This window comes from Ranitomeya variabilis, chromosome 2, assembly GCF_051348905.1.
Source record: "Ranitomeya variabilis isolate aRanVar5 chromosome 2, aRanVar5.hap1, whole genome shotgun sequence".
NCBI classification, from domain to species: Eukaryota; Metazoa; Chordata; class Amphibia; order Anura; family Dendrobatidae; genus Ranitomeya; species Ranitomeya variabilis.
Genome location: NC_135233.1, coordinates 734,144,594 through 734,167,297, shown reverse-complemented (window position 1 = coordinate 734,167,297; position 22,704 = coordinate 734,144,594). Strand labels below are relative to the sequence as shown.

The window sequence follows — 22,704 nt, the reverse complement described above, 5'->3', positions numbered from 1 at the left end:
TATGCCATAATAATAAATTCTAGAAGCACAGGACAGACTATGTGATTGGGTTGTTTTAGTTGCCATTGCAAGCCAAAGTTCCTGGGGTTGAAGGATAGTGCTGGCACTGAAGCAATGGGATGGGTGACCGATTGATGTTACTCGTCCAGTCACCCTTCTTGGCTTTTTGCCTTTCTACATTGGATGAAGCCATGTAGAAAGGCAAAAAGACAAGAAGGATGACTGGACAAGTAACACTTTGCTAAAGGAAACAACAACAACTGTATAGAGTTTTTAATAGTAACTTAGTATGTTTGCCCAGAACTTTGTATTCCGACAATATTTCTTGTGGCAACTTTACCGAAAGCCTTAATGCCACTCTCCACTCAAAAATTCTAACAATTCTATAAACCCCATATTGCTTGTCTGTGACGATTTAGTCCTTACAAATATGTGCATCCCTCACAATAGAAAAAAATAACATTGTAGATAAAAGAGGTAGATATCGACAATGACCAAGTTCTCTGTGCAAATGACATTCAGAACCAAACTATACCAAATAAATAAAGTATAAGTGATAGATTTAATTGTACTCTTCTGTTCAATATAGTGTGACCTTTCTGATCAATATATACATTTACACTCACACTACTGTATAACTTATAACTATTGTATATGTACCATTTTCCCAGATAACATTTTGGACCTGAATATATAATCTTATTTTCTTAGTACACGACAGGAAGCACTTAATTGCTTACTATTAATTCAGCACATATTATTACCAATAATAGACGTCATTACCTCGTTGTTTAGGTTAGCATTATGGCACATAATTATGCTTCCTGTTGCATTCTAGATGCCTCCATAGGTTTGTGGGGAGGCAGTAAATTCTAATTTACTGGTTATGAAAAGTTGGATTTACCAACTCGGTAACATTACACCTATCCCTGCGTTTGAGATCAGATATAATTTGGAAGCCTAGCACATTTTTTTCTCATATTTTTTACTTCCATTTCTAAAAATATGTATATCCAGCACAGCCTGTATGTTAGCTGAATAAAAGCAGTAATGTAGATGCATCACAAAAGTAGAGTATATTCAACATATTACTGAATATACATAATCAATCACCCCACACATTTATATTGGTAGATGTATGGATCAAAAGGAATGATCAATTTGCCTCCTCCGTTTCTAATCGGGTGAACGTAGAGGTTTTATTTTACAGTCACCGTACTAAGATGACAAGATCTTAAATTCGCTTTATAATTTAACCCCATGCATTCCATCTTCCTTCCAATCAAATAGGATGATGATGTTCCATTACATTTAGCATGAACTTAGTAAATACATTACTTTATGTCTTCAAATTATGAGAAATGTCTGCAACATTGAGAAATCTCGAGCAACGAGTATATTCGCCCATCACTAATAGGGACACATTCTGAATCAGTCGTCCAATTAGTTTGGCTCACTTGTATAAAGGCAGAAAACAGTGACAAAAACAATACAAATGTAAACCAAGCCCTACATATTTGTACTATTGGCATAATTTCTAATTTGCATATTTATTATTAAGACTTTCAGTTAACTAGTTAAAACCCATGATCACATAGTATGCAAATTTTAGAAAAAAATATATATACTAGGAAGAATTATTGTAAAAAGTGAAAACAGATTAAAAATATACTCCCTGTTCTTTTCCTTATATTTTAATTAATATCCAGGCTTTGAACTCCCAGTCGTCACATTTTCCATGCACCTAATTTTCTAATATGTGCTTTTGCATATCGTCATCCAAAACAGTTTAACTCCTTAGTACATAAGTCATTCTACCGTCTGACATGTATTTGAAATTCTATCTCGAAGGTATTTTCTATTTAAAAAGTCTTGGTCGGTTCTTCATTTTTTATTCTTTTTGTTTCAGTTTGTAAATTTCACATTTATGTCCAGTCACTAAAATTACACATCTGTTTTCATAGCGCTGAATATGAAAAGTAGTTATGCAAAATACTCCTGACAATACTAGATTACTAATAACAAAGCTTTGACAAATGCCACCAATAAGGTCTTTATAACTGAGGTTATTGCTTTGTTGCAAAATACGAGCAGTGCTGGCATGACACCTATTATTCTGTAGGACTTAGGGCTCGTGGATCTCGGTCCAATCAAGGACAACAGTGCACAGACTGGGCGCGGGTCTCCAGCCCCAAGCATGACAACCTCATAGACATATATGAAGCAGTCATGCTCCGGTCTAAGACTCATGGCCAGCCCGTGCCCAGTTGTCCTTCATCGGACCGAGATCCACAGACTTGTGCGTGAGCCCTTAGAGTCCTGTAGGATTATTTTCTCCATAATATTCTCATCTCCTTCACTTGCTCATTACTTTCAGACGTATCTAACGTTAGGGCTGTAGATGCAAACGCACATTTTTGTGATCTGTGATCTAAGTCGGAATGTTAACATGTAACCTTTTTCACAAGAGGAAAATACATAGTTAACCAAGCAGAAATCCGTCATTTTGAAAACTGAGCTTTAGTATAATTTGTTCTAAGTGTTTTATTTTGGCTTAACCGTGCAGAGGTCTGTCTTTTCTAAGCGTGAAGGAGTTCAAAAACAGATTTGGCTATTCTTTTGTGAAATCAGCACAAAAAGCAAATTCACAGCTCTACAATAAAAAGCTCTGACACATAGCACAGACCTTCAATAGTTCTCTGTATTTCCCTCCCTTAGTGACAGCAAAGCCATTGGTCTGTGTCTGATTTCAGGCTGCTCCTGCTACTGGCTGAGAAGTAGTGGCTTAGCTGAGATGATAGGTAGCGAGCAGCTGACGTGATGGCCATTGGGTGCTGTGTATCCAGGAGAAGCATGTTATGTATAGCTATTTAAATCTCAGCCAAATGATGCAAGCAGTGTTGTCTGTTGCCCAAAAAGTAGAAAAAAAGGTTCGTAATAATACAAACAAAGAGTGAAATCATGTCATACTGAATTATTCAAGTGGTGAACATAAGTAACCAAGCATACATCTTATTCACTGACCCAGATCTAGTAGTCCTGCTACAATAACCTCCCACAAAATTACCCTCCCATGACATGACCTCTGTGATCACAGCTCTGAGACAGTCAGTATTATCTGTGCCCGCGTCTTGCAGAGATAGCCCACATTAAAGGTTAATGTTGCCCGCAACAAAGAGAAATGCTGCAAATATTAAAATCAAACACGTTTGCATATTTCTTCTCCTGCGTACAGCTGCATGGTGAAGCAACAAGAGGTAGAGGACGGTTTCTCATAACTTGTGTCCAAAAGTGTTAGTTTTTAATACTGTATACTTCACTTTAATGGACAGTTTATATATTAAAAGTATCTGGACATGTTTCTCATCATTATTATGGCTCACACAGGGACTGTAATCAGAGTGCTATTTGTCGTCATGACGGATAGCACTGGTAGCCATGTTATTTGATGGGGAAATGCATATGCCCGATTTATTCCCCATACAGAGCGGGCCCGGGGGAAAAAAAAATCCCAGCATGCATGAGTTTCATCTGATATTCGCATCGCACTCGACCAAGTAGTCAAAGAGTGCGAGGAAACCATCTGAGTGCGGTCCGATTTCCACAGACTGACAGAATGGAGAAGACATTTCTTTCTCCATCTTCTCATCCGAGGGAATCAGACCGCGCTATGATCACACACTGATCGGAGTCTGAGCAGCGAGTGATTTGAATAATCGGCCGGATTCTCTCGGATAAGAGAATAAACGCTCATGTTACCCCATCCTTACCATTATTTTATTACACCAGACAAATCCATTTTTTATTATTTACCTCTAAATTCTTTTCTGGATTTTCCTTTGGAAATTGCGGAAGGGCACATTTATATTACATTTTGCATTGTCTTCCCAGTAAATTCACACATAGTTGATCCAAAGCATTAATTTCTGTTTCTGTGGCAGATTTCGCAGCACGTACACTGACTGCTGCAAGCATGAAATAGGCGCATGTAGGTGTCACAGACATTTATTATTATTATTTATTATGCATTGCTTACATAGCACAATCATATTCCGCAGCGCTTTACAGAGATTATCATCACTGTCCCCAATGGGGCTCACAGTCTAAATTCTCTATCAGTATTTCTGTGGAAGGGAGAGGAAACTGGACAACCCAGTGGAAACCCACCAAACATGGGAAGAACATATAAACTCCTTGCAGATGTTGTCCTTGGTGGGATTTGAACCCAAGACCCGAGCGCTGCAAGGCTGCAGTGTTAACTACTGAGCCACCGTTCAGTCCATGTTACGGGGTTACCACGACAGAGAAGAGCCAGAAGACTGCAGTGTTTGATGGCTCCTACTCCTGCGCTGAAAAAAGCACTTCACCTTTTAAATGGTTTCAATTTCTTTTGGCAGTACAGGGATTAATCAGCCATGTTGGGAGCTCTGGGAGTCTTGGCTCTGAGCTGAGCACTGTTAGCCCCTCCTATCCCCTATATAATCTGGGTCCTGACTGAGACACATTGTCAGAGTTAGCTTATGCTGCATGGCTGGGAGGATAGTTGTTTGTTGGTTATACAAGAAGGCATTTGGTGGGTTCATCAGTGACTGTTGCTTGGTTTAGTAAGTGTGATAACTCCCTTTCCATCCCCTTCTTTGTTTTTTCCCCATCCTCCACTCCCCGGTGCATACCTCTGTTATATGTAAGTGAATATTTGTATGCCTGGTATTTTTCCATTGCCCCTGTTTGTGTTGCCTTGTCTGGTTAGTGTACTGCACTGCACAGCTGCTCCCCTCTTCCCTGGGTGGGGGAAGGAAACAAACGAAGGACAGACTCAGGAGATAAAGAAAGGTATGTGGCCCGGCATCTTCACCTTCAGAAGTAACCCGGGGAACAGGGCAAGCTAGGGCGCCCCCTAGCATTAGGAACGGGGAAGGGGCTCTGGTCCCAGGTCATCCGACATCTGAGTCATGACAGTGCATTTCTGCAACACCTTAAGGCTGTGTGCACACGTTCCGGATTTTTCACGTTTTTTTCGCTTTTTTTTGCTATAAAACCACGAAAAAAAGCGCTCACATTAAGCATCCTATTAAAAGAATGCAATCCGCATTTTGTATGCACATGCTGCGTTTTTTTCCTGAGCAGAAACGCACTCCAGAAAAAAACAGCATGTTCATTAATTTGCGGAATCGCGGGGATTCCGCACACATAGGAATGCATTGATCCGCTTACTTCCTGCATGGGGCTATGCCCACCATGCGGGAAGTAAGCGGATCATGTGCGGATGGTACCCAGGGTGAAGGAGAGGAGACTCTCCTCCACAGATTGGGTGCCATATCACTGTTAAAAAAAAAGAATTAAAATAAAAAATAGTGATATACTTACCTTCTGATGGCCCCCGGAGTCTTCCCGCCTCTCAGCGGTGCACGCGGCGGCTTCTGTTCCCAGGAATGCTGTGTGCGAAGGACCTGGGATGATGTCGCAGTCACGTGACCGTGACATCATCCCAGGTCCTTCGCACACAGCATCCCTTGGAACGGAAGCCGCTGTGTGCACCGCTGAGGAGATCGGGCCGTCGGAAGGTGAGAATAACCATTTTTTAATTATTTTTTTTACTATTTTTAACATTAGATCTTTTTACTATTGATGCTGCATAGGCAGCATCAATAGTAAAAAGCTGGTCACACTTGTTAAACACTATGGTTGACAAGTGTGACCAACCTGTCAAACAGTTTTCCAAGCAATGCTACAGATCGCTTGGAAAACGCAAGCATTCTGCAAGCTAATTACGCTTGCAAAACGCTAGTGCTTAGCGGGAATACGCATGCCAATTCCGCATGCGATATACCCGTGGCAGTTGTGGAATTGCCGTGGAAATTTCCGCGGCAATTCTGCAACGTGTGCATGTAGCCTAAAAAGTAAAAGATCTTAGTTGTTCATAACTGATTATTGTTTTTATTTTACATTAGGTTTTGACAGAGCAGCAGTGTTATATGAAAAAATAGACATGGTGGGCGACAGCTGCCATATTTAGGGCACATTTACACTGGCCAATTGAGGCTGTTAAACGACTGTCAATCATTTAGTGGCTTGTTTAGACAGGTCAATTGCACTTCAATGCTCACAGTACAATCATTAAAGAGATCCTGACAGCACATTTTTTTAAGTAAAGACTGTAATGGCGCTGTGATACTGATTACATTGATACCTTTGGTGAATAAATCTGCTTTTTGGTTATTTGTTAATCACCATTTGAAATTTTCTGGTAATTACTAATTAGATTTTGGTGAACAGAGGTCAGACAGTACAATGGGTAATTTCCTCTCTATCTGTGATTCCCCACCACCTCCCTCCTGTCTGTGAATGACAAGTCACTGCTGAGATTCCAAAGTCATGTGAATGCAAGTATGTGATATGTATACTTTCAGCCACATTCCAACTAGACGTGTTTCCTTGCTCAATACAAGTGAATAATGTGAGTAGCTGAGTAATTTATAAAATGGATTTTCCAGGATATACGACCATATGCGTGGTGCTGGACACTGTCAGGGTATGTGCACACGTAGAATGGTCCACTGCGGATTTTTCCACAGCGGATTTGATAAATCCGCAGGGCAAAAACACTGCGTTTTTCCTGCGGATTTATTGCAGATTTACTGCGGATTTACCGTGGTTTTTGTGCAGATTCCACTGCGGTTTTACACCTGCGGTTTTCTATTATGGAGCAGGTGTAAAACCGCTGCGGATTCCGCACAAAGAATTGACATGCTGCAGAATGTAAACCGCTGCGTTTCCGCTCATTTTTTTCCGCAGCATGGGCACTGCGTTTTCTGTTTCCCATAGGTTTACATTGTACTGTAAACTCATGGGAAACTGCTGCGGATCCGCAGCAAAATCCGCATCATGTGCACAGAGCCTCAGAGGCTGGGATCTCGCATGAGAGAACCGGGACGATTATACTAATGACACTTGGCTCAAACTCTGTCACGCGTGTCATGTTACTGTGATCTGATTCTCTCACATGAGATAATCACAGTACATGTGTGGAGAGGGAGAACTTAATTTCTCCATCTTCTCTATTGTCTTTGTTCGTGGATGTTAGACTGCACTCAGATGATATCTGAGTGCAGCCCGATGTTTCACGCGCTCCCATAGATTGGTGCGTGTGATCCGATTATCGGATGCACTTGCAGCACGCTGCGATTGTTTTCTCATGCTGAATCGGCATGAGAGAAAATAGATCTGCACTGCCTGTAGTGCAGCGGGGTTGGTGCAGTGTGACAGACAGGCAGTGACCACAGGAAAGTTCAAAACAAAGTGAGTTTAATGTCCAACGTACTCACAAGCGGAAAACAAATGGTATCCTCCGGATCGCAACCGGGAATCAAGACAGTCCGTATCTGAGACCGGTTGCTGTGGGCGACTGCACCACCGTGTCACACTGAGGGATGCCAGGCCTTTTAGTTTCGCTTGGCTCCGTGTTACGTCACACAGACAGACCCTTGTAGAGCCATCTGCTCTGCAGTTTGCAAGCCAAGAATGACACACCCAACCCTTTGCTGAAGGGTTTTTAAATGGAATCTATGGCCATGGGCCACTTGTAAGACCAGGCCTGGTGGAACCGAACCGCCCCATTACCATCCAGTGGTTCGCTCCAAAAATAAAAGCCCTTAATAGGTTTTCCTTAACTTTGCCTTGGTCAAATATCTTGACCAGGTCCACACTTACTTATATTTTGCACTGCAGCCAGAGCTATGCATGTGACTGCAATGCACTCCAGTGGGTTTAATTACGCTTCTATGCCCATCCTGGCGGATACATTGTGACCCTCAAAATGTGTAGTTTTTAACATAAATAAATGTATTTATTGGATTAATATTTTTCTTTTTTTTTGTTCCTTATTTTGCGATTTTTTTTTTTAAATATATTTTTACAATTGTAATCAACTTTTTTTTAGTTTATTACATTGTCCCAGGATGGGACATCAACATCCAACTAGCAGATCACTGATCTAATGCTCTGCAATGTTTTCTTTTTTTTAAATCGGTCTCTATGGCACTGGCGTGGGGATGGGAAAGAATCATTTGTGATCCAATGTTGTCCTGTCTGTATCCCCTTTTTTGTTTCCTCCCCTGCCCAGGAGATGTGGTATGATCAGACCATGTTACTACAGGAACATTTTTTGTAAACACATCCAATTGCGGAATTTAATATTATTGTCGTAGTTTGGGTGGTGGAACCACTGTGCCGAAGATGGAGGAGAGCCTGGAGGGGCATGACTAAGCATACATTATGCATCCCGTCATTTAGAATGCATTCCACAATTTTTGTGCACATGATGCATTTTGTTCCGCGAAAAAAGCACATCACGGTAAAAAACGCAGCATGTTCATTAATTTTGCAGCTTTTTCGCGTTTTTCCCGCTATTTAATGCATTGGGAAGCTCTGGAAAAAAACGTGTCAAAAACGTGCAAAAAAACATGCGGATTTCTTGCAGAAAATGTCCGGTTTTGCTCAGGAAATTTCTGCAAGTAATCCTGAACGTGAGCACATAGCCTAAGACAGGCATCGGATTCACGGCAGCTGACCGCCAAAGTGTCAGGAAGCTGTAACAGCAGGTGCAGGCAGGTATGGCAGACACGGCTGGTATACAGGCAGGCAGGTACTGGTAGACATGGCTGCTATACAGGCAGGCCGGTACGGCTGATATGCAGGCAGGCAGGCTGGTGCTGGAGGACGCGGCTGATGTACAGAAAGGCAGGAGTTAGCACACATGGCTGATATGTAGGCGTGCACGACTGATATAAAGGCAGGTGATGGGCATGGCAGATATGCAAGCAGGCAGGTGCTGGTGGGCACGGCTGGAATACAGGAAGACACGACAAGTACGGTCAGACTGGTACACGACAGGTAAACTGACTGGCAAGTACTGGGGACCTGAGAACTAGTGATCGTGCAGACTACTGACATAACAGGTGGAGGTGCGTTAAATATTAAGTGCCTCCCGGCTTCAGAGGCGTAGCTAGGGTTTTGGTTCCTGGGGAGTGGGCGAAACTTCTGAGTGGTCTCATAACTAGGTAAACTTGATTACAACTGGGTGACGCACCCTAATCAGCAGATGACCGCACTATTACTGTAAATAATCTCTATACAATACTATACACTGTGATATTACCGCCATATGGTCAGTGGTAGATACTAGCCCTACGGAACATGTAAGTGATTACAGCACAGTTGTACCTGGTGACTTACAGAGGATGTTCTTTTTGATGGAATCATTCACTTTTCAATCTGGCCCAGACCGACATGACTTCTTCCAGCAAGGACTCGACTGCAGAGAATGAAACAAAGACACATTTCACTTCTCACATTTTCAGCACCATCTCCAATGGAACTATTCCAAGTCTGCACAAACTCCTTATCCTGCTGATACCCCAATGCTGAGCCGCTGCTGCCGTATGTGTCCCTATTACTGCACCTTCTCTGTGGCACTGTGTGTCCTCTCGATGGAAAAACAAACCTCAATAATATAGTAATGTCCTGTGCAAGTGCCCTAGAAAAACAGTGCCCACATTTTGTCCCATAGAAAGTAATGCCCTCTGTGTGCCCCTTTGACAGTCACAGTAACTGGAGTTCCCTTATAACAATAAGGGCCCGTTTTACATTTAATAAGGACCAGAGTCTCCCCCTGTACAGCTCCCCTATACACAGAATGATGCTCTCTTATACACAGTATAATGCCTCCTCACTGTATATATACTGACCCCTTACTATCCCCCAAACTGATGGCTCCAACACTGTATGATAGCTCCATCACAGTTATCTCCACACTGTATGATGGGCCCCTAGATAGCCTGCCTATAGTATAATGCACCAGATTGTTCTCAGTATAGTATAATGCACTCCCCATAGTATAATGTACTTCCCACAGGCCGCCATATAGTATAATACACTCCCCATATGCAGACTATATATAGTATATTGCAGCCCCCATAGGCCTACTCTATAGTATAATGCAGACTCCCATAGGCAGGCTCTCTATAGTAAATTCAGCCCCCCACAGGCAAACTCTATATAGTGTAATACACCCCCCATAGGCAGACTCTAAATAGTATAAGGCACCTCCCATAGCCACTCTATATAATATAATGCACCCCCCATAGGCAGACTCTATATAGCATAAGGCACCCCCATAGGCAGACTCTATAGTATAATGCACCCCCCAAAAAAATAAATACATACAATACTCACCTCTCCTCCTCTTTCCTCTGCTGCTCTGAGTGCCCGCATATCTCCGGACAGTGGGAGCCGAGTAGTGACGTCATCGCGACCCCTTTTCGTGTCTGCGTCGGTGATATCAGATGCTTAGAGGGGGATGATGGGAGAGGGAGTCTAACACTCCCATTCTTGTCAATGCGGTCAGCTGTATCGGCATCTAGCCAATACAGTTGAGCTTGCAATGGTGGGTGTGCGGGGGCCTTTGCTAGCATTGGGCACTCCGCCTGCTCAGGGGCCCCCATAGCGGCCGAGTGGCATATCAGGGAGATCAATTCGATAGTTACAGTGGTGTAGCTCCAGGTGGACCCCCCTCCCGGTAGCTACGCTACTGCCTGCCGTGCATGTTGTCCCTTTAAGAGACCAGGAGCAAGCATGCACCCTAAGCTCAGTGCCCAGGGATCTGCGAGCAGTGCACAGACCCCAGGCAGTAGAGAAAGGAGGAGGAGGTGCGTTGCCGAGGTGAATGAGTCTGCATCCCTGCCGGAGTAGGGAGCAAGCATGCAGAGACGCCATCGCTCCAATTACTCTAAGATCTATTGATTAAAATTAACTTTGTTAGTGGGAAAACCCCTTTAAAAGAACATAGAATTGCCTACAAAAAAAAATAATAATGTAGACCCAGGAGGCAGAGGATGAAGTGAAGTAGGTAACATACATAGTTAGCAAGGCCGAAAAAAGACATTTGTCCATCCAGCTCAGCCTATATTCCGTCAGAATAAATCCCCAGATCTACATCCTTCTAAAGAACCTAATAACTGTAAGATACAATATTGTTACACTCCAGGCCTCTCTTGAACCCCTCGACTGAGTTTGCATTCATCACCTCCTCAGGCAAGCAATTCCAGATTCTCACTGCCCTAACAGTAAAGAATCCTCTTCTATGTTGGTGGAAAAACCTTCTCTCCTCCAGATGCAGAGAATGCTGCCTTGTGACCGTCACCTTCCTTCGTATAAACAGATCCTCGGAGAGATATTTGTGTTGTCCCCTTATATACTTATACATGATTATTAGATCACCCCTCGGTCGCCTTTTTTCTAGACTAAATAATATTAATTTTGCTAATCTCTCTGAGTATTGTAGTCCCCCACCCCCTTTATTAATTTTGTTGCCCTCTTATGTACTCGCTCTAGTTCCATTATATCCTTTCTAAGCACCGGTGCCCAGAACTGCACACAGTACTCCATGTGCGGTCTAACCAGGGATTTGTACAGAGGCAGTATAATGCTCTCATCATGTGTATCCAGACCTCTTTTAATGCACCCCATGATCCCGTTTGCCTTGGCTGCTCCAGGTAAGTTTATCATTAACTAGGATCCCCAAGTCCTTCTCCATGTCAGATTTACCCAATGGTTTCCCCGTTCAGTGTGTAATGGTGATATTGATTCCTTCTTCCCATGTGTATAACCTTACATTTATCATTGTTAAACCACATCTGCCACCACTTGGCCCAAGTTTCCAACTTATCCAGATTCATCTGTAGCAGAATACTCTCTTGTATTGACTGCTTTACATAGTTTTGTATCATCTGCAACTATTGATATTTTACTGTGCAAACTTTCTACCAAATCGTTAATAAATATGTTGAAGAGAATAGGTCCCAACACCGACCCCTGTGGTACCCCACTGGTCACAGCGACCCAATTAGAGAATATACCATTTATAACCACCCTCTGTTTTCTATCACTAAGCCAGTTACTTACTCATTTGCACACATTTTCCCCCAGACCCAGCATTCTCATTTAGTGTACCAACCTCTTGTGTGGCACGGTATCAACGCTTTGGAAAATCAAGATATACCACGTCCAATGACTCACCTTGGTCCAGTCTATAGCTTACCTCTTCATAAAAACTGATTGGATTGGCTTGACAGGAGCGATTCCTCTTAAACCCTTGCTGATATGGAGTTAAACAGTTATTCTCATTGAGATAATCCAAAATAACATCCCTCAGAAACCCTTCAAACATTTTACCAATAGAGGTTAGACTTACTGGCCTATAATTTCCAGGTTCACTTTTAGAGCCCTTTTTAAATATTGGTACCACATTTGCTATACGCCAATCCTGTGGAACAGACCCCGTCGCTATAGAGTCCCTAAATATAAGAAATAATGGCTTGTCTATTACATTACTTAGTTCTCTTAGTACTCGTGGGTGTATGTCATCCGGACCCAGAGATTTATCTATTTTAATCTTTAGCTGGTTTCGCACCTCTTCTTGGGTTAGATTGGTGACGCTTAATATAGGGTTTTCTTTGTCTCTCGGCATTTCACCTAGCGTTTTATTTTCCAACATAAATACCGTGAAGAAGGTGTTTAATATATTAGCTTTTTCCTTGTCATCTACAACCACTCACCATAGGTGAAGCTGAACATGGTGGTGTACGTGGAACAGGCAGAAGATGAGGTAGCTAACAATGTTTTTTTTATTTGGAGAGGCCTCAAAACTAAACAAATAGCAAATAGAGTTGAACATTGGCTGGGTGCGGCTGGTATAGTTGTCTAGGCAGTCAAAGGCATTGTGGGATCCAAATCTGGTTTATTTTAGTAAATGTTAACTTCGCCACGTTGGCTGTGGACAGGCAGATGCGCCTGTCTGTGATTGCGGCTCCTCTTCCTCCTGCGCCACCACCTCATCCATCATCACCTGGTGGTTTTTTTTCAGCAGGCATAGAAGTGGTATAGTAAGGCTCATGATGGCGTCATCAGCGCCTGCCATGTTCTTGTTGTGATGCTTCAAACACTCCAAGGCACACACAGAGGGTCCACTTATTGGTGGCAAAGTGGTGTTGTTCCGCAGAACGACTCAGCCAGGTGTGCTACAGATGAAACTCCACTATTGCCTGCTGCTGCTCAGTCTCTCCAGCATATGCAAGGTGGAGTTTCACCTTGTTGGTTCGTTGCATATCAGCTGGTGAGCAGGAAGGCAAAAGGCATGCAGGGTAAGAACGCCGAAATCACGCACACTGCCCGCACTTTCAGTAGCACCTATGTGCATCAAACTGGGTAGACCCAGAGGTACTACTAGGTTTCACCCATTATAGCACATTGCCAGGCCGTGCTTGAGGTTCACCGGAACCAATCATCTGCCTGCTGCTTGATCCCCGTCCACAGCTACTGCACAGTGTGGGATTTGTCACCAAATAGATCAGTTTCAGAATAGGCTGCTGTCGCTTCCCCCTGCCTGTGCTGAAGTTGGTGGTGCAGATCTTACTGTGACTAGATGAGGAGGCGAAGAAGGAAGCGGGGTAGGAGGAAGAGGCAACTGGACAGAGCAACGTCTGACAATCTTCGGTGGTGGTACGGCATGTACTAGAACGCCTTCCTCCTCAGGCCTAACTGCCACTACATTTACCCAGTAGGCAGTTAGGGTGATGTAAAGTTCTTGGCCGTGCTTACTGGTCCATGAATCGGTGGTAATGTGGACATTGCCACTGATAGGAGTTGCTCAGTGCACACCTGTTTTGGGCAGCAACATGAGTGTGCAAGGCAGGGATGGCTCGCCTGAAAAGTAATGGGAGGCGGCTGTGAATTATGTACTGCGGGACAACCACCATCAGTTTCTTTTAAAATTGTCCATATCCACCAACCAGAATGGCAGCACTTCTTAAGTCAGTAATTTGCAAATGCTGTCATTCAGGGACGTGGCTCGTAGGTGGGTAGGGTGTATTTCCTCTTTCTCTTGAGGGTTTTTGGGATGGAGAACTGAACACTACCATGGGACAGTGTGTATATACTCAGTGACACTGCTGGTGGTGGTAGTGGTACTGTCACATCCTCTCTTTGCGGGGAGGTGACCCTTTTGATCTTCAGAGGGAGGAAGTGGCAGAGACCACGGCAGGAGAGGCTCAGATCTTTCCTGTTTTTTTAGGTGTGCACTCCAGTCCATCTTGTGCTTGGAATTCAGATGCCTCATCATGCAGGTGGTGCTAAGGTTCTGAAGATTTATGCCTCCCTTCAGGCTCTGATGGCACAGTGTGCAAACCACCCATGTCTTGTCATCAGCACATCGTTTAAAGAAATGCCACGAGCCTTTGAGCTGGCTGTGTTGTTCTCATTTCCTCAGTGCGGTGGCCAGTAGCAGCCGACATCCTGGCTAGGGGCTGCCCGCTGTGCTTTTATACCCTGCTCCCTCTTCCGCTGTGCTGCTGGGGCAACGTGACCACCTACTCTTCTTCCGAACTGTGCACGTCACTAGGATGGCCTTTGCTCCATGTGGGGTCTAAAACATCCCCAGCATCATCTTCCACCCAGTCATCTCCCTTGCCCTGCTTGCTGGTTTGCACACTGCAAAAAAGATGCAGCAGTTGGCATGTGTTTCATCATTAGGCTACGTTCACACGATCCGTTTTTTGCTGCGGATCCGTAGCGGAATTGCAGCTACGGATCCGCAGCCGTTTTCCATGCAGGGTACAGTACAATGTTACCCTATGGAAAACAAAACCCGCTGTGCCGACGATCCTTTTTTTCGCTGGAAAATCCGCGCGGATTTGCCAACGGAAAAAAGAAGTACCATGTCAATTCTTTCAGCGGATTCCGCTGCGGGTTTCCAACAGCACCAATAGGAAACTGCAGTTGGAAACCCGCAGTGGAATCCGCAGAAGAAAAAGGACACAAATCCGCCGAGAGAAGCACCGCCGTTTTCCACTGCGGATTTCCCCGAAAAAGGACCGGAAAAATCCGCAGTGAAAAACGGATCGTGTGAACGTAGCCTTAGAGTTGTGCTGCCGTGTTCCACTGACCGTGTGCACTAACCCTCCCACATACTCATCATCCAACTGAACAAGTGGTTGGGCATCAGTGCACTCAATATCTTCCACTTGTTGGGCAGGGCGAGGTGGATGGCCCAGGATGTTTAAAAAAAATGTGCTGATGTAAAGTAGACATTTGGGAAATGTTATTAACCATTTTGTGTGACATGATATGGTATGGTATGGTATGGTATAAGGCATGGGTATAGGAATTAAAAGTTTGAAAATTGTGAAATTTCACCAAATTTCAAATACTTTTACAAATAAATGCAATAAGTCATATTGAATAAATTTTAGCACTATCATGATGTATAATGTCATGAAAACACAATTCTCAGAATCAGTGGGATACTTTGAAGCGTTCCAAAGCTATAACCTCATAAAGGGACATTGGTCAGAATTGTAACATTTGGCCTGGTCATGAAGGTGAAAACAGGTTTTGAGGGTAAATGGGTTAATGATTTTTCAACCAAAAAAATTCACACCCCAAAACTCCATGTGAACATACACCTTACATTGACCTGCGATGCCGAGTTTAATTTTGTTGCAGTGAAATATCCAGAATCCATTCCAAAATAACTGCAATAAAAATTGGACAATTTGTGCGTTTTTATTTGCTGTGTATTCAGCCCCATATGGTATGTTCACCGGGAATCTTTTTGTGAAAAAAACATTTTAAAAATTCTGCAAAAAAGCTTACTATGCATTTCAATCTGAACCCACTATGTGGTGCAATTTGAGGAATTTAGGCTTGGGTGAGGCTACAAACGTAAGGCTACGTTCACATTAGCGGCGCCCGCCGCAGCGGCGCCGCATGCATCATGCGCCCCTATATTTAACATGGGGGCGCATGGACATGCGGTGCACTTGCTTTTTGCGCCGCATGCGTCCCTGCGGCGCCCGCGTCGGGTCGCGGAGGACGCAGCAAGTTGCATTTTTGCTGCGTCCAAAATCAATGAAAAAAAGGACGCATGCGGCGCAAAAAGCTGCGTTGTGCATGTGTTCACATTTGCGCTGTGCGTTGCGGCGGCGACGCTGCGGCGCACACCGCAAATGTGAACGTAGCCTAACTGATAACTCAATTAACTGCATTAAAAACAAAAACAGCCAGAAATTTAAGCCGACAAACGCCATGTGAAGATCCCAACATCTGCAATGCCAAGACTGGCATGTGCAGCAAACCTGCGCCATTTTGCCAATTCCAAAGCAGCATGTATCTGGTGTAGCCCCCTGGCTATTGGGGCACACTGTCCCTGGCACAACACACCCCTACCCAAAGGGAGAGGAATAAGAAGCAGCCGCACTCCCCTTCACCTCACCTCTTCACATGGCTTTCAGGCACAGAGTTTGCGGCATCAGCGCTTTGCGGCCAAGCCAGTGAGTGAGCCTTCTCACACCTGCTGTCAATCACCGCCTTCCACCTCAGCACAGTAATCACAACAGGTAACAACAACACAGCAGACTCCGCCCCACTCTTCCAGAGAGCATGCGCAGTACTGTCCGGCTGAGGGTTCGGCGGCGGCACAGGTTGTTTAGTTCTCGGTCATCTTTCTGCACGGAGCCGGAGGGAGAGGTGAGCGGTGAGTTTGGCCTTTCCTGTTGCTCGGTCTTATTCCCGGTTTTCACGTGCACGTGTCAGCAGCAACTATAGCTCTAGTGCTCATCCTGCACAGTGAGCGGAAGTGTTGCTGCTCGTTACCATGGTGACCGCTCCCATTATCTGCTGTAGTCTGTGCTGCTCCTCAGGTGTGGCGGCTACTGAGGCACAGTGACCACTCACTAACTTGCTGTGTAAACCTATTACATGCAGACATTTAGAAATCATGTGCCCAGTGTGATCCATATGTGTCTGGGTAAGGGCGTGAGCCAGGTGTCCCCATAACTGTTAGCCGGACACAGGTGCCCCCCATAACAGTGTGTAGTGGTACACATGCCCCACAGGATTGGGGGCAGCCACTTGCTCAGTTGTACCATTATCTCCACATACCACATGAGGGCATATAGAGACAAGGGGGGCATGTAGACCAGCCCCTTTATGACTCAGTTGAGTTGAAGAAAATCAGAAAAAGGGTAATAGAGGTACAGCGGCTTGCAAAAGTATTCACCCCTTGGCAGTTTTCATGTTTTGTAACCTTACAACCTGGAATTTCAATTGAAGGTGAACCTCGATCCCAGTCTCAAATCACTGACAGACTGAAACATGTTTTGCTCAAAAATATCCCTGTATTTCGCACCATCCATCTTCCTCCCGATTTGGACCATTTTCCCCGTACCTGCTGCTAAAAAAACATACCCAAAGCATGATGATACCACCACCATGTTTCACTGTGAGGATGGTGTTCTTGGGGTGATGAGCGGTGTTTGTTTGCCACCAGACATATAGTTTACCTTAGTGGCCAAAAAATTCAATTTTGGTCTCATCTGACCACAGCACCTTCCTCCATACATTTGAGCAGTCTCCCACACGTCTTTTGGCAAACTCAAAACAAGACTTAGGCTATGTTCACACGATGCGGTTTTTGCTGCGGATCCACATCCTTTTTCCATGCAGGGTACAGTACAATGTTACCCTATGGAATAAAAAAACCGCTGTTCCCACGTTCCTTTTTTCCGCTGGAAAATCCGCGCTGATTTTCTGCGGAAAAAAAGAAGTACCATGTCAATTCTTTCTGCGGATTCCGCAGCGGGTTTCCACCTGCACCAATAGGAAAATGCAGCTGGAAACCCGCAGTAGAAAAAGGATAGAGAACCGCAGTGAAAACCACCGCAGGTTTTGCACTGCGGTTTTGCAAAATCAGGACCTGAAAAATCCGCAGCAAAAAAAGGATCGTGTGAACAAGCCCTTACAATTTTTGTGTGTAAGTAAAGGCTTTTTTCTGCCTACTCTTCCACAAATTCCACTTATGGAGTGTGCGGCTTATTGTGGTTGTATGGAAAAATACTCCAGTCTCTGCTTGGGAACTCTGCAGCTCCTTCAGGGTATGTGTACACGCTGCGGATTTTGCTGCGGATCCACAGCGTTTCCGCAGCTGCGGATCTGCAGTGGTTTCCCATGAGTTTACAGTACAATGTAAACCTATGGGAAACGAAATCCGCAGTGCACATGCGGAAAAAAACGCGCGGAAACGCCACGGTTTATTTTCCGCAGCATGTCAATTCTTTGTGCGGATTCCGCTGCGGGTTTCCACCTGGGCCAATAGAAATCTGCAGGTGAAAACTCGCAGAGGAAACCGCAAAAGAAACCGCGATAAATCTGCAGTGAAATCTGCAGCGGTTCCGCATTGGAATCTGCAGCGTGTGCACTTAGCCTGAGGGTTACCATTGATCTCTGTCTGTGTGCTGCCTCTCGGATTTATGCCCTCCTTGCTTGAGCTGAGCGTTTTGGTTGGCGGCCCTCTCTTGGCAGGTTTGTTGTACCATCTTCTTTCCATTGGATAATAATGGATTTGATGATATTTCGGGGATCATCATAGATTGGGATATATTTTTATAACCCAACCCTGACTTGTACTTCTCGACAACTTTGTCCCTGACTTGTTTGGAGATCTCCTTGGTCTTCAGGGTGTTGTTTCGTTAGGGTATGTTTCCACGTTCAGGAAACGCTGCGTTTTTGACGCTGCGTTTTTCCGCAGCGTCAAAAACGCAGCGTCCAGATGTTACAGCATAGTGGATGGGATTTCATGAAATCCAGACTCCACTATGCGTTAAAAAACGCATGCGTTTTTGCCGCGAAAATGCATGCGTTGTGCGTTTTTTCTAAACGCAGCATGTTGCTACTATGAGTAAAACACGCAGGTACACCGCAGGTGACCTGCCAGTGACCTCAGGTGCAGTTTTGGTCAGGATTTTACCTGCATAAAATCCTGACCAAAGCCTGAAGCAAAACTGAACGTGGAAACATACCCTTAGTGTTGCCTCTTGCTTAATGGTGTTGCAGCCCCTGTTGAGTTTCAGAAAAGATGTGTATATACTGTCAGACTATGTGACACTTAAGGTACCGTCACATTTAGCGATGCTGCAGCGATCTAGACAACGATGCCGATCGCTGCAGCGTCGCTGTGTGGTCGCTGGAGAGCTGTCACACAGACAGCTCTCCAGCGACCAACGATGCCAAAGTCCCCGGGTAACCAGGGTAAACATCGGGTTACTAAGCGCAGGGCCGCACTTAGTAACCCGATATTTACCCTGGTTACCAGTTTAAATGTAAAAAACCCCCAAACACTACATATTTACATTCCGGTGTCTGCCGCGTTCCCCGGCGTTCTGCTTCCCTGCACTGTAAGCGCCGGCCCTAAAGCAGAGTGGTGACGTCACCGCTGTGCTCTGCTTTACGGCCTTCCGGCGCTGACACAGGGGTTGTAGGGCTGGCAGAAACACAGGTTGTAATGTAACAAAATGTGTAATAAGCCAAGGGGGTGGGGGTGGTGAATAGTTTTGCAAGCCACTGTATAGACTGCATAATTTATTATTGTAGCCCCATCCCTGTTACAGAGAATGTGACACCGGGAGATTTTATGTCAGCCTGCACTTCTATATGCAGTGGAATGTCTTGTTCACAAATTCTGTTGATTGCACAGGTATAACTTTCTTGAATTACAAGATGGCAAAAGATTATACCTCCAGATTAGTATTGGTGCTGTGATTGAGAGATAGAACTAATTATAATGCCGCATTCTAAATAAGTTTGCGTCCCTGACAGATTACACTATAGGTACATTCAGACGTCCGTACAAATCGGTCCGAGATTGGACTGGCCACATGTGGGTCTCCTGACCCAAGCGTGACAGCCCCATAGAAATATATGAAGCTGTCACACTCGGGTCGGTGCGATGTGATCTGATTTCTGACCAGTTTGCATAGACATATGAACTGAACGCCAAGGCTACAATCCCACAATGACTATTTGGTCAATTTTAGTTGTTGCGTATTTTCATACGTAACAACATAATCTCAAGGTACCTTCACACTAAGCAACGCTGCAGCGATACAGACAACGATGCCGATCGCTGCAGCGTCGCTGTTTAGTCGTTGTGTGGTCGCTGGAGAGCTGTCACACAGACGGCTCTCCAGCGACCAACGATGCCGAAGTCCCCTGGTAACCAGGGTAAACATCGGGTTACTAAGCGCAGGGCCGCGCTTAGTAACCCGATGTTTACCCTGGTTACCAGCGTAAATGTAAAAAAAAAAACACATACTCACATTCCGGTGCCCGGCGTCCGCTTCCCTGCACTCCTCCTGCATCCTGTGTCAGCGCCGAACATCTCCGGCGTCTCCCACAGAGCACAGCGGTGACGTCACCGCTCTGCTTTACGGCCGGCACTTACACAGGATGCAGGAGGAGTGCAGGGAAGCGGACGCCGGGCACCGGAATGTGAGTATGTGTTTTTGTTTTTTACATTTACACTGGTAACCAGGGTAAACATCGGGTTACTAAGCGCAGCCCTACGCTTAGTAACCCGATGTTTACCCTGGTTACCAGTGAAGACATCGCTGGATCGGTGTCACACACACCGATCCAGCGATGTCTGCGGGAGATCCAGCAACGAAATAAAGTTCTGGACTTTCAGCAACGACCAGCGATCTCACAGCAGGATCCTGATCGCTGCTGCATGTCAAACACAACGATATCGCTATCCAGGACGCTGCAACGTCACGGATCGCTAGCGATATCGTTGTAAAGTCGCTTAGTGTGAAGGTACCTTCAGCACAGTTGTGCTGAAGACAAAGAACTTAATTTCTCTGTCTGTGTCTGCGGTAATCAGACTGCACGCGGGTGATATCTGAGTGCAATCCGATGTTTTGCACACATCCATAGACTTGTATGGGTGCACGTGGTCCGATCGGAGCAACCGTCATCCTGCGATTGTTTTTTCATACCGAATTGGCATGAGCAAAAATCGCAGGTCTGTACTGCCTCATAGAATAACATTGGGCCGAGTGCTATCATATAAAACATCGGATAACACTCGGCCGTGTTGTACGTTTGTGTGAGTGAGCCCTAAGAAATCTTCCTGGTCTTATTCTTCAAATACTATCAGGAAGTATCTCTTGTATCAGAAAGGATTTGTAAGTTCTGAGCATGCGCAGAAGATCAATAAAGACTCTGCCCGTAGAAGGGCGGATAAGGTTCACATAACTGTGCGAGTGGACGGCGCATGCACGGGATTACAGCGCCGCAACTGCATGACACAGGCCAGTGTGACGTGAATGGGAAGGGGGTGATATTATAATGAAGAGAGGAGGCAGAGAATTCTTCCAGGCATCGCACGCCCCGGAGCCTAGAAAAATCAGACATTAAAATTGCTTTCTCCACATCTAGACCCAGGGGTGGATTAAGGGTAGCCAGGTGTTATGATCCTAGTGGCAAGGATCGCAGGTCGGACTAGCTAAGTAACTGAACAGACTACTAGCTCTGGGGAAGTGGTAACTAGATTGACCGCAACCTGATCCTATCCGCAAACAACTATAGGCAGCCGTGGAACGTTACCTAAAAAATCCTAGACATCTCGTCACGGCCTGAGAAACTGACTATTCCTGGAGGGAAAGTAAGTCCTCACTTGCCTCAGTGGAAGACCCCAAAGGTATAGAATAGCCCCCCACAAATATTAACGGTGAGTCAAGGGGAAAGCACAAACGCAGAGATGAAATCAGATTTAGCAAATGAGGCCCGCTAATACTAGATAGCAGAAAATAGGAAGGAAACTGTGCGGTCAATAAAAAACCCTATTCAAAATATCCACGCAGAGATTGCTCGAGCCCCCGCACCAACTAACGGTGCGGGGGAAGCAACTCCGTACCCCAGAGCTTACCAGCAACAAGAAATCACATGTTAGCAAGCTGGACTAGACTCATCATACACAGAAATCATATTGCAGGCAGATGAGCAAAAAATATTCAAACAGAACTTAGCTTATCCTGAAGAGGCAGAAAACGAGATAATCAGGAGTAATCAGAATAGCACTGAATACATTGACAGCCGGCAACAAGTGGAAGTGAAGCAGAGCTAAATAGGAGCCTCCCTGGTGAATAACGAGGCAGCTGATCCAGCAGACCCGCAGGATAATAAACCAAACCACCAGGGGGAGCCAAAAAACCAAAGTCGCACAATACCATCTGTGACCACAAGAGGGAGCCTGAAAATGGAGTTCACAACAGTACCCCCCCCTTGAGGAGGGGTCACCGAACCCTCATCAAAACCCCCAGGGCGATCAGGGTGAGCCACATGGAAGGCACGAACCAAATCGGCCGCATGAACATCAGAGGCGACAACCCAGGAATTATCCTCCTGACCATAGCCTTTCCACTTAACCAAATACTGAAGCCTCCGTCTAGAAATATGAGAATCCAAGATCTTCTCCACCACGTATTCCAATTCTCCCTCAACCAGCACAGGGGCAGGAGGCTCAACCGAAGGAACCACAGGCACCACATACCTCCGCAACAACGACCGATGGAACACATTATGAATAGCAAACGATGCCGGGAGGTCCAAACGAAATGACACAGGGTTAAGGACTTCCAAAATCTTATAAGGACCGATAAACCGAGGCTTAAACTTAGGAGAGGAGACCTTCATAGGAACAAAGCGAGAAGACAACCACACCAAATCCCCAACGCGAAGTCGGGGACCCACACAGCGACGGCGGTTGGCAAAGCGCTGAGCCTTCTCTTGTGACAGCTTCAAATTGTCCACCAC

General features: G+C 45.1%; 1 protein-coding gene and 1 long non-coding RNA gene across 5 annotated transcripts in view; one reads left to right on the top strand and one right to left on the bottom strand.

Annotated features, from left to right (window-relative positions):
• Positions 1-16,421, bottom strand: part of LOC143807724 (uncharacterized) — a 30,221-nt gene extending 13,800 nt beyond the window's left edge. The window contains exons 1-2 of the long non-coding RNA XR_013221783.1: positions 16,323-16,421; positions 9,235-9,313 (exon numbers count right to left, since the gene is read on the bottom strand). This is a non-coding gene — a long non-coding RNA (uncharacterized LOC143807724). The remainder of the gene's footprint in view (positions 1-9,234; positions 9,314-16,322) is intronic.
• ARMC2 (armadillo repeat containing 2) overlaps positions 1-22,704 on the top strand; it is a 193,542-nt gene that overhangs the window by 1,812 nt on the left and 169,026 nt on the right. The window contains exon 1 of one of the 4 annotated variants that reach the window (XM_077289591.1): positions 16,125-16,451. The exons of 1 other annotated variant lie outside the window; for it this stretch is intronic. The gene's annotated coding sequence lies outside the window, so the exon portion shown is untranslated. Of the gene's footprint in view, positions 1-16,124; positions 16,589-22,704 lie in introns of those variants that run through there. 2 more of the 4 variants (XM_077289589.1, XM_077289587.1) reach the window with 2 other exon arrangements.